The sequence below is a fragment of the Erpetoichthys calabaricus genome, chromosome 14, assembly GCF_900747795.2.
Source record: "Erpetoichthys calabaricus chromosome 14, fErpCal1.3, whole genome shotgun sequence".
Classification (NCBI taxonomy): Eukaryota; Metazoa; Chordata; class Cladistia; order Polypteriformes; family Polypteridae; genus Erpetoichthys; species Erpetoichthys calabaricus.
Window position 1 is genome coordinate 19992884 of NC_041407.2, and position 13507 is coordinate 20006390.

Genomic DNA, 13507 nt, shown 5'->3' on the forward strand with positions numbered 1-13507 from the left:
CTTTAAAAGTCAATAAACAAACAAATATCGCTAGCTAAGCAGAGGCAAAGTACATTCCAAAATGTGGTCAGAGGTAGACCAATTCAAATGGAGGCTGGCGTGTGAGTGAAGTGGGCCCTGCCTGGCTCCCCACTCATGATGTCACACTTCCCCCTCCACTCAGCCCGCAGCCTCTCTCTCGGATTAGTGTGGATATATCACTCCTGCAAGCGAACTATAATACTTATGACAGAAATCGCAAAATCAACCGGAATGTTCGAGCAAATAAAAGGAAAAAAAAAGATCTAAATCCGTTAAGTAGTTTGCTTTTGTAAAGCGGGCAGATTGACCGACAGACAGACAGATGTTGAATTGTTACATATACTAGGAGGCTTCCTCCCTGCTCGCTTTGCTCGCCATAAACCAGCCCCGGCCTACACTACACCCCAGCCACATGTGTGCTGAACACACCCCAAAGAGACAGTCACTCCTCCGAAACCCCCCTCTTAAACGGTGATACAGTGGGAAACAAATACAGTTTTTTGGGGTTTTTTACCTCCTCTTTGCTCAATCCGCTGCTGACTTGCTGCTGCTGCCGTGTCGTGTGATCTGCATCTCATTCAGCACTTCGAATGTTTAAAAGTCTGTACAGCAGCTGTCCTTTTGTCTCATTGCCTTGTCTCTCTTCTCTCCCAGACATCCTCTGCTCTTGTTGGGGGTCCCAATCCAAAGGCGCACCCCTATGATGAGGAAGATTTTTCTATTCTTTTAATTGAGAGACAGAACTGTCCCCTCCAATTACACATGGCACTCAATTCATTCCTGAAAGTAACTTATGTTTGTTTGAAGTGTTTGAATAACGTTTCTGTCTCTAAAATCTTCTGTTATTCTGAGCAACTCTTTGACCCAAGCGTGACAGATATACATATGTAAATACTAGGAGGCTTCGCCCCGTGCTCGCTTCGCTCGGATTTCACTTTCACCAAACAACAAATCTTTTAATTCTCGCGGATATGCATCTTCATTGGGAAGAAACACTAATTTTCCCTGATGGCAACGTGAATGAGACGATGTACAAGTCTTTGACTTAAAGTTTAAATACAAACAATATGTTCAATATCTCTTTTCCCTGTTCCATTATTTCACGGAGTAATTTCCGTTTGCACTAATCCGATCTTTATTATCATTTTTCTTTTCAAATTTTTGTACTGTCATTATCTCTAACCTGCTCTGCATGTGTATCGCGCCAATGTTTTTGAATTCTTTACGACGTTCTATCTTTGTCATCTACTCTTTGTCTTTTATTTCCGGCCCCAGGTGTGATTAAATCTCTTGGCACAAATTCTCGCCTCGTGGGACGTGAGTTCTTGATATTTTTTAATTTATAATTTTAAAAATGGAATAAGAATCTGAAAATCTAACAATATCACATTAAAGTTTGATAAATTCTGAAAAGAATAATACCAAACATGTTTATGTGTAGGTTTTAAAATAACCCAGATTTAAAGCGTGACATAAAAACATCACCGTTGCACTTTTAGGCTTAGGATTTTATGTATATATAGAGTAGATATATAGATGTATATAGAGAGAGATACTTGTAAAATATTTATTTGTATTACATATATGTTACATTATATCAGGGCCAGATTAAAACTTTAGAGGCCCTGGGCACTTAAAAGATGTTGGTGCCCCCCACAACCTCTGTTATTACTATTTTATATTTGTGTGTATGTGTGTAATAATATATACATACATATATATATGTGTGTATGTATGTGTGTGTGTGTGTAATATATACACACATACATACATACACACAATTATATGTATGTATGTATGTGTATGTATGTATGTATGTATGTATGTATGTATGTATGTGTATATATATATATATGTATGTATGTATGTATGTTGTGACAGTTTTAGGGTCCCTGTGACCCCTTGAACCCTCAGACCACACGTCAGACTCCAGATTAAAGTCCAAAATGTTATTATAATAATAAATGTGCACAAAGCACCCTCCACTCCACAATACTCAAATAAATCAATTATCACTACAATAATCAATCCTCCACTCTCCCAGACGCGTTGCCACCCTTCCACCCAGCTCAGCTCAACATCTGGGATTTCCCACAATCCTTTTATAGTCCTTGACCCGGAAGTGTTCTCAGTCCTTTAGTCCATGTGACCTTGCATCACTTCCGGGTCAGATAAAAAGTCCTTTCTTCATCCTGGAAGCATGTCATTCCTCCTGTCACTATGACTAAGGCGTACTTCCAGGTTATAGGGCATGTTAGAGTCTCTGGGCCCCCAAGGTATCCAGCAGGGCTGTGAAGGAAAACTCCAATATCCATGATGCCCTGCTGGAATTCGGGGCCCTTCCATGTTGCAGGGATGGCTCCATCTGGCGGCTTGGGGGTGTTGGCCGGGATATACAGCCGGCAATCCCTCACAATGTACAGTATATGTGTATATGTATATAAAATGCACACATTTTTCTTTTTTTTTTTTCCATTTAATGTGGGAGTCCATTTTAGTGGAACCTGGTTCAGCTGCACCATTAACTGTTTTGCACCATATGGTCCATGGTAAATCTGGCAGTGGAAAATTTTCTGTAGTGTCCCCCTTCCCTTGATGCCCTAAGCAATTGCTTATTTTGCTGAATGGCTAATCCAGCCCTGCATTATATTAAAAGAGATGTTCACATTGTTCAGGGTATATTGCAATACATTTTGTTTTAGTAAGAGTTCTATGTGGTGTTTGTAGGTTTGTTTCATGATTCTGTGGATTTCCTCCCAGAATTTGAATAAATTAAATTTAAATCAGATCACCTGCTAAATGTTAAAGCCTGAAACGAAATTCCGTATGTGGTGCTATCTGTGACCCTAGTGAAGGAAAGTAGTTGCAGAAAAGAAGTTTCAGTAGAGAGACATGCCTGTTCGACTGGGCGGAGATTTTAATTCAGTCCGCTATGTTATCGTGCGTTGTGATGGACTGGCTTAGTACCTGCTTTGCATCCAATGGTTTCAGGTTCGGCTCCAGTTCCCACACCCTGAATTGGGACTAAATGGATGCATATATTGACACTATATAAAAGGAAAGAGACAATATTCTGTGGAACAGGCTGATGAATCTTTTTTTTCTACCACTCGGGAGAGGAGACGGCTGGTATCTACCACCAGGTGCCACCATCTATGGATACTTCTGGTGTTCCTTTGCCATGCATGGGCCACCACCTTGATTCCTGACATTGTCAATTCCTGTGTTGAGCTTGCAGGTTCTCCTCGTGATTATGTAGATCTTCCCCCCCACCATCTGAAGAAACCAAGTGTAGTTAAGTTAGTCTGCCACGTATTACAGCCTGGCTCCCAAAAAAATCCAAACTGTAGCACTACCTGCAATCCTAATGAGGAAAGACTGGTTGCAGAAAATAAAGTGATGGACTGATTTACCAAGGAAATAAAAAGAAGACCTTTAGAATAACAAAGATGGGATATGGTTAAAATGTTGAGAAAATTATTTAGATCAATGGACAAATTGTTTATTTGACGATAATAAAAAGATTATTCCTTTGACGGTAGGAAAGAGAGCATCTGTCGACCACATCTCTTGCCACATTTATTTGGGGGAGCCAAAATAAATAAAAAGGAAATGTTTTGTGCGGAAAGTTTGAACTTATTTTAAATGTCAGAGTTTTTAAAAGTATATGTGAATATTATTTGACTCACTGGTATGAATGAGTCTAAATGCTGAAGGGGTGCCATCTGATGAAAAAGGGATCTGTAGAAACTAAAGGTTAGATCATTCATTCAGTGATTATTTCAAACCATTGTAACCAGAAGGGTGCGCCACTGAGTCTTAAACACCAGACACAATGAGACTCCTTATAACCCCGGGTTCAAATAATGTCCATTTTATTACTCACACACTCAATGGACCAGTAAGCACAGTCCCAGAATCCTTTCTCCTTCTACTTATCCCAAGAGTTTGGTCCTCGGTGTCCTGAAGCTGATTCCCTGGGCAAGGTGAAGCGGCTCCTTTTATCTTTGACTCAGGAGTACATCCAAGGCTAGGCTAGGACATAGTCCATCAGCAGCACCTCCACGTCTGATGGACGTACCGTAAAGTAGGGACTGTATCCTCCTGCAGCACCCCCATATAGTTGTCGAATGAGAGGAATGCACAAGTACAAATGAAAGATTGGAGTGCCAACCGGTCTAAAACAAAATAACAGGTGCACGATGGCACTAAGAGCAACACAAATGTGGCTCCAGCCGTTGGCCCTTGAGATCAGCCTTTGTAGAGGGGTCAGGCCTCATGAGACACTTCCATAAGAGACGCTTCCTTCCTGGAACACCCTGCTCTTGAAGTCTGTGGAATGGAAGGGGCGGAGTCAGTTGCCCTCATTGGTCACCCTCTCAGAGGCGTGGGTGGAAAAAGTGACAAGACAGTGAGCAGCCACGCCCCCTTGTGTCCCAGAATGGTACTGCTTACCTCTGATGAGCTGGAAGATGACTTTTGACATGCAATCATGCCACAAGATATATTGTGATATTAGCAAACCTTGAGACAAAAGCAGTGTTGGGGATGCAGCGGGCCCCCATTTAATCCAAGGGAAAGGTGGGAAAATTGGCCAATATAAATAGCAGGCTAGAGTGCTTAAAACAAGAAAAGAGAGCTGAAATTCTGAATGTTCTGTCTCAGTCACTGGTAGTCAACAAAGTGACTTGCCTCCTTCCGGTCCCGGGTTGGTTCTGAAGCACAGATTCCCTGAAGGGGTGGATCCTAATGACATGGACCCAGAAGTGACATCACTCACCTTCCGTTTATGGTTCCCCTGAAATGTGGATGGAAAGAGAAATTGTGTTAACAAGAGTGCCCTCTTTTGACCTGAGGTGGTAGTGCTTACCTGCATAGAGCCCTGAGGATGCCTCCAATAATTGCATGTGCTTGGCAAGATATGAGTATGCATGTGTATAAAATATATATTTAAAAATATATAAAAGATAATTTCCATCACAACTCAAATACTCCCCTTCACCTATGCCAGAGAACAGGTATCCAAATATCTTACTCCATTGATATTTTTTGGTCACAGAAAGTCATGATACAATAATGAAAACAATTTGGTAAAATAGTACAAGTAACAAGAAAAAAATATAATAGGTTTTAAATAAGACAATGAAGCTGGCAGATTCAAATCTTAAAGATGCACTCTTAATTCCAAGCCGATAACACAAAATCCGAGCGAAAAAATAACTCTAAAGCAAAGGCCGAGGCAACCATATCTTCAAATGTAAATCAAATCGTTGTAAATAAAATCGTGACAACGAATCTTCACCTTACTCAAGCATAAAAATTGACAAAAGGCTTCCCTGAATGGGAGGACCACAAATAAACATCCATCAAACAAGAAATAACAGAATGGGACACATAATGTTAAATACAGCACTTTAGAAGTTGTTCTTGTTTATACAGCATTGAGTCACAGTGGACCTAATTTGACTAAACAGAAAAAGACTCTTTAATGTCAAAGCGAAAACCGATCTCTGCTAAATGCTCTAAATGAATTACTTCATTAATATTTTGTGTTTTATATTTGTAAGTGTTCACCTCATTTAGTATGACATTCCTAAATCAGCACCGGTGCTGCCCACTTGTTTTAAAAGTCGCCTGTCTGGGGTATCAGTTGATTGCAGTATAAGTGCCCCTGAATAATAATATAATAATACATTTTATTTATATAGCCCCTTTCCCATGCTCAAGGCACTTAAAGAATATAAGAAGAACGGCAGGGTATACAGTATATAGCATTGTACAAACCAGATAAATAAATAAAGAAGATTACGACAGTGAATTCAGAGACAAAGCCTAACGGACAACATCATTGATGGTCTCGCACACACACACAGGTTACATGAGCATCTTGACAGAGAAGTAAACTGAGAGAAGGGTAATAAAGTCAAGTAGAGCTAAAAGCCTTCCTGAACAGATGAGTTTTGAGTTGTTTTTTAAAAGAATTCATGGAGTCAGCTGATCTAATTAATTTTGGTAGGTCATTCCAGTGTCTGGGCGCTATACAGCTGAAGGTCTTGTCACCCATGGAGTGTAGATTTGTGTGAGGCACAACAAGATTGCCAGAATCAGAGCACCCTAGTGGGCAGGCAGGCACATAGTGATGGAGAAGGACACTGATGTAGTTTGGCGCGAGGTTATTTAAGGCTTTGTAGGTTATTAGTAGGATTTTATATTCGATTCTGTAAGACACAGGGAGCCAGTGGAGACGGAGCAGGATGGGTGTGATGTGCTCGCTGCTGCTGGTTCGAGTAAGGACTCTTGCAGCCGAGTTTTGAATAAGCTGGAGCTGTGATATAAAATTAGAAGGGGCACCAGCCAGTAGGAAATTACAATAATCGATGCGGGATGTGATAAAAGCATGGACAAGTTACTCAGCATTAGAGAAGGAGAGGAAGGAGCGAACACGGGATATGTTACGGAGGTGAAAGTAAGAAAGTTTCTTAATGTGATTTATGTGGATGGAATAAGAGGGGGAGGAATCAAAAATGACACCAAGATTCTTTACAGTAGAGGCAGGTCTGATGAGATCACTGCCAAGATGGACTGGGAAGAGAGCTCATTTTATTAAGTTGCATTTTAGTCCCAATTTGCAGGAGTTCAGTTTTATTGCAATTTAATTTTAAAGAGTGTGGAAGACGACACTGTGCCAAGTCCATAATTTGCCATTTTTGACACTGATCAACAAAAAAAAGAGACTTCTTAATGCCGAAGTGAAACAGATTTCTGCAAAATGCTCTAAATTAATTACATATACAATAAAATAATTGACTTGAAAAGTATTCAAGTCAGTGCTTAGCAGATGCGCCTTTGGCAGCCATGACAGACGTGAGTCTCCGTGTGCGGGTCTCTCGCTATCAGCTTTGCCCGGTTGATCCTTTCTATTTTGAGCAAATCAGAATTATGATGCAACATGACAGAAATATTTTACAGTTGTGAATGGAATAGCAGACGCCAGCCGTCATTTTAATCGAGTTATTGAACAAGAACGTGGTGTCACAATTGACTTGGTTAAGGGGAGCTTTTATAATAACGTTAGATACCATTTCATCCCAGAGGAAACAACCGATGTGTGGAACAGTCATGTCTCAGTTAAGGATTCCTCAACTGGCTGGGGTTCAAATTCGTGTTTTATGTCTTTTTTTTTTTTTTTTCATTTTTGATCATTTTATTTACAGTGGTGTGAAAAACTATTTGCCCCCTTCCTGATTTCTTATTCTTTTGCAGGTTTGTCACACAAAATGTTTCTGATCATCAAACACATTTAACCATTAGTCAAATATAACACAAGTAAACACAAAATGCAGTTTGTAAATGGTGGTTTTTATTATTTAGGGAGAAAAAAAAATCCAAACCTACATGACCCTGTGTGAAAAAGTAATTGCCCCCTGAACCTAATAACTGGTTGGGCCACCCTTAGCAGCAATAACTGCAATCAAGCATTTGCGATAACTTGCAATGAGTCTTTTACAGCACTCTGGAGGAATTTTGGCCCACTCATCTTTGCAAAATTGTTGTAATTCAGCTTTATTTGAGGGTTTTCTAGCATGAACCGCCTTTTTAAGGTCATGCCATAGCATCTCAATTGGATTCAGGTCAGGACTTTGACTAGGCCACTCCAAAGTCTTCATTTTGTTTTTCTTCAGCCATTCAGAGGTGGATTTGCTGGTGTGTTTTGGGTCATTGTCCTGTTGCAGCACCCAAGATCGCTTCAGCTTGAGTTGACGAACAGATGGCCGGACATTCTCCTTCAGGATTTTTTGGTAGACAGTAGAATTCATGGTTCCATCTATCACAGCAAGCCTTCCAGGTCCTGAAGCAGCAAAACAACCCCAGACCATCACACTACCACCACCATATTTTACTGTTGGTATGATGTTCTTTTTCTGAAATGCTGTGTTCCTTTTACGCCAGATGTAACGGGACATTTGCCTTCCAAAAAGTTCAACTTTTGTCTCATCAGTCCACAAGGTATTTTCCCAAAAGTCTTGGCAATCATTGAGATGTTTCTTAGCAAAATTGAGACGAGCCCTAATGTTCTTTTTGCTTAACAGTGGTTTGCGTCTTGGAAATCTGCCATGCAGGCCGTTTTTGCCCAGTCTCTTTCTTATGGTGGAGTCGTGAACACTGACCTTAATTGAGCCAAGTGAGGCCTGCAGTTCTTTAGACGTTGTCCTAGGGTCTTTTGTGATCTCTCGGATGAGTCGTGTCTGCGCTCTTGGGGTAATTTTGGTCGGCCGGCCACTCCTGGGAAGGTTCACCACTGTTCCATGTTTTTGCCATTTGTGAATAATGGCTCTCACTGTGGTTCGCTGGAGTCCGAAAGCTTTAGAAATGGCTTTATAACCTTTACCAGACTGATAGATCTCAATTACTTCTGTTCTCATTTGTTCCTGAATTTCTTTGGATCTTGGCATGATGTCTAGCTTTTGAGGTGCTTTTGGTCTACTTCTCTGTGTCAGGCAGCTCCTATTTAAGTGATTTCTTGATTGAAACAGGTGTGGCAGTAATCAGGCCTGGGGGTGACTACGGAAATTGAACTCAGGTGTGATACACCAGTTAGGTTATTTTTTAACAAGGGGGCAATTACTTTTTCACACAGGGCCATGTAGGTTTGGATTTTCTTTTCTCCCTAAATAATAAAAACCACCATTTACAAACTGCATTTTGTGTTTACTTGTGTTATATTTGACTAATGGTTAAATGTGTTTGATGATCAGAAACATTTTGTGTGACAAACATGCAAAAGAATAAGAAATCAGGAAGGGGGCAAATAGTTTTTCACACCACTGAATGTTGATTATGTGCCTCACTCTTTATTTTTGGTATTCTTGATTGTATTTAAGCTGCCTGTTGTATTCCATGTGTTTTGTGAGTGGGACATCTACCAATCACTTCCAGGAACTGCCCACTGCCCTATAAAATTGGAGGGTCTCCCACAGTTCCTGGTGGTTCATTTCAAATACACTACAGAGTGTTTTGTACTTTTTGCAGATAATTACCTTTTTTGACTTGAGTTTGCCTTAGCTTTCAGTATTGGGACTTTGCTTGTAATGTCTTATTGTTTCAGGTAATTCCTTTATGCCTTTTTGAGGTCATTGGAGTTTCACGTATCACAGAACATTTTTGTGAAAAAACTTTTGTACAATTCTGTTTGCCCTTCTTACAAGTCGGGTTTGATGGCGATATTCCCCTCTAGTGGGCATTTTTCGGAAGTGCTTTTGGGATTTTCATGCTTTGGGGCACCTAGTCATATGTCAGTGTGAGGTGGTCCTTCAGGCCACGACTCAGCGTTGTTGTCAAAGACTTCACTTGCTGATCTGTGAACACTTAAGCTAATCTAAATAGCCTGTTATTGTTAAGCCATTTGTGATAGTGTTAAGTTTTCAAATGATTGCACAACAATAGGCTCAAGATGTTTAACAAGTTGTAATGAAAGCAGAGACAATGATAATGAGTTGGGACCACCACCTGGTGATTCCTTAATTTATAGAAATAAAAAAAATCAAGACACTTATTAGGACATCTTTTCAGATGCAAGTTCAGAGCTGAACTGGTTCAAAGGGGTGGAGTTGTTGGCTTTAAATGATGCTGGCAGGAAGGGGCGGGTCTAAGAGGGTGGTCAACAGAAGTGACATCAGCATTGGAATGGTCGTCGGTCTTCTGTTCTGCAGGGGGATTAAGTGAGAAGGCATTAGATAACAGCGCTACACCCTGGGTCAGCAGGTTATTACCATCACACTTACGCACATACATGACAAAGTATATTTATGAGAAGAATGGTGAAAATGTTTGGAATGTCTTAAGATTAAATTTTAGGAACACTAATGACTGACTGACACCTGTTAAAGCAAATAAAGGAAGACAATCACGAAAAATGATTAAAACTTTTGATAGCTAATTCACCCATTATCCTAACTTGGGTTATTAAAATTGTGAGCCTTGGTGTCATGAGTTTAAGATAGTACAAGAAAATCACAAAATGCCCACTAGTGGTGACAGAGTGTAATTGCAGACCACAGTAGCCTATGAATTGAGTCATGTAGTGACCCAGCATCCCGAAACACTCTCAATGTTGGTCACAAAACGGCCATTGCATTACACCTTGGTTAAGATTTGGGTTGTGAGAAGGTTATCTGACTCAAAGGGCGTTTCGTGATTGAGGTTGTGGGCATTACCTGACCTACGTCAGGCTGCAGTTAGACCCATCTCACAAGGGGGGGATAAAAAAGTCAAAACTTGGCTAGCCACAAAAATGGCAAACATTAACTCTTTTTATAAATAAAAAGGTAATTTTTATAAAATGCTCAGTGACACAAAAATAAGCCAAGACAAAAAGAACCGAGGCAAACAAGTCCCAATACAGAAATCCTAAGAATGGTCAAAAGACCAAGCATAGGGGTCAAAATCTACAAAATCAGTAATCAAAAAGGAAGCAATAAACACCAGAGAACTCACCAATTCCAGAACATTCAATGAACCGCAAAGGACTCTTGGGTTTTCCTCAGCTTTTATAGAACTAAGTGTAGTCTCTTGATGGTGACGGGGAAAGTTGAGCTGCCTCTTGGGGAACCATCCACAAACATAGCAGAATAAGCATTGACACGTAGTCATTAAATAATACACATAACTAATAAGAAACATGGAATAATTCAAATAATTCACATTGGTAATGCCATTAAAATTGGAGCAAAAAATGGATTAAAGAACTTGAAGACCACCCAAAAGATGAACCCTGCCTCAGATAGAAGACTTGGGAAGCCTCAGGCAAGGGGTAGTAGGAGACCCAGGAAGGTAATGCAAGACAATAACAAGGGTACACTCATGTACATAAGCAGACCAATTTATACTCTGTGCAAGATTTTCAGAGACGCCATTGTATTATCTTCTCAGGTTGGGATCAACTGTTAAATAGTCAACATTGTTTTGTTTTTTGTGGACCAATAGCAATTGCCACGTTGGTAGCACTTGTTCATTAAATTCTATCCTTGAGGTTCATGAGGTTGAGCAAGTTCACTACTTGAATTCTCCATCTTTCCTTGTAGACCTGATCATCGCCAGACATGAAGTTAAACCAGATGATTTGGGTCCATCAGCGTCTTCAGACTTTGTCTTTTGTCAGTTTGCTTTGTTTCATGGTGCATACGCTCCCTCAAACAGGATTGTGTTGTAGACTCGGCGGAGACCTGACTTCTCTGAATACTTCACTTTGTGTACAATGTGACACAAACACACCGCACTCGCAACCACCACTGTGGTCATCTTGGTTACATCAACTTAAAATTATCTCAGTTTAAAATTACTGACACCCAAAGTCTGCCCGCAGAAAAGATCGAGCAGCTGCTATGAAGACGTCCACTGCTGACTAAAATCCTGACAAGCGATGGGACAAAATATACTCGGAGGGAGGCATTCCAGGATGTGTTCTCAGGAAGCAGCAGGCAGGCAGTCAATCAATCCCAGCACCTGTTGTTCCCTTCCATACAAAAGGGAATATGAAGAAAGGCTTTTCAAAAATATTAGGCAGGCATTTGACGTTACACTGAGAGTATTCCCAAATGAGAATGAAAACGCATCCTCTGCTATGCTGTATCTTATCACCTGCCATAGATGAAGTAAGAATTACAAAAAGCAAAGAGACTTTTCCTTGCGCCTGTTTAACTCATTTACAAAATAAGTGACCTCAGCTAGCACGATTTCTTTCTACGCTTTGGCACCTTTTTAAAAGTTACATTTCTTATTTGGTAAAAAAAAAGTGCATCTCTAATACAAATAACGGCCTTATGGTTTTGAAATGGGCTCAGATTTTTCAGTCCACCTTTATCATATATAATGCCTGTTACAAAGCCTTTCCTGCTCAGTCCTTGAACAATTTAAATAAATAATTTGTATTCATAATTAATCTCGCATTGGAAATGACATTTTTGGCAATTAAATCTGTCCCAGCTAAACACAATATGCCCAGCAGACACTTATAAAACTCTCATTTGCCCAGAATGCCTGGGTATTATGTGGTGTTTACAGGATCGTGTGGGCCTGTGGGAATTTATCCTTCTGTCTATCTCTCTGTTGGATTTGTGGACACAGCAAGCTGGACCTCCTCTGTTTGAATGTCGCCGCCTGTCGCTGTAAACTTGCAGTACAACTGCGCAGATCTGACCATCCTACTGCCACCTACAAAACTGGCACCGACAGCAGTGACCAGACAATTTTCTGTGTGTTTTGGGATTGGTTGTTGTGTGTTTGTTGGCTTGTTGTTTGTTTTTGTAGTTTATACATATATGGTATCTGTTTGTTTTATAATATATAATTGTATACCTGAGATGGACTAGTGCCCTATCTGGGGGTTTGTTCCTGCGTTGTGTCCTAAGTTACCTGGGATAGACTCAAGCCCTAGAATCCTCCTTTATCCCCCTCATGCACCTGTGACCCTGGTCTGGATTAAGTGGGTTAGAAGATGACCTTATTAAAAAATATATATATATATGTACAGTATGTATGTATGTATACTAAAAATATTTTTTATATACTTTTTTTCAGCTTCTGCACAGTTTTAATTTCCACATAGAGGCAAATAAGGCATAACTATGTATAGATCTGTTATATAGTGCCATTCACATTTGTCTATCTACTTTTTTATCTACTACATGATGCTGTTCATATCTACCTATTCATTTGTTAAGTAGAGAGACAGATGTTAAAGGAACTAAATATCTATCACATAGTGTTGTTCATATCTATCTAATTATCTATGTTATATAATGCTTTTCATATCTACTATTTATGATATTTTGTGCCTTTCCCAACTATATGTTATAGTGCCTTTCACTTCCATCTGCTTATCTATCTGTTACACAGTGCTGTTTATATCTATCCACTTATCTGTTATATAGTGCCTTTCATATCTATCAATCTGATATTTGGTATATTTCACATCTATTTATTTGTTATATAGTGCCTTTCATATCTACTTATATATCTGTTATACTGTATAGTGCCATTTATTTATCAATTACATAGTGCATTTTATATCTACATATCTGTGTAGTGCCTTTCATATCTATCTATCTGTTATATGGAGCCTTTCATATCTAACATTTGTCTATCCATCTGATATATGGTGACTAACATCTCTATCTGACTATCACCCCACATCTCAGTGAGATTTGGGGAATGTGAGCAGTGTCCTACCTGCTATCCTGACCACCGTTTGTCCCTTTCTTATATCGAAGGTGGCAGGGATGCGCTTGGTGGCAGGCATCAATCGGCTTTATATGGGGCTCCAGTCCATCGATGGGCACATTTAACTTACAACACCACACAAAAATAAAAGCGAGTTATCCATTAACCTAAAATGACAGTCTTTACGAAAAGTGAAGCGGTGGGGGTCAAGTTTCCACACCGATAGCGGGCGGCCGGGGTGTTAGAAACAGGCTCGTGAATCTGCAGG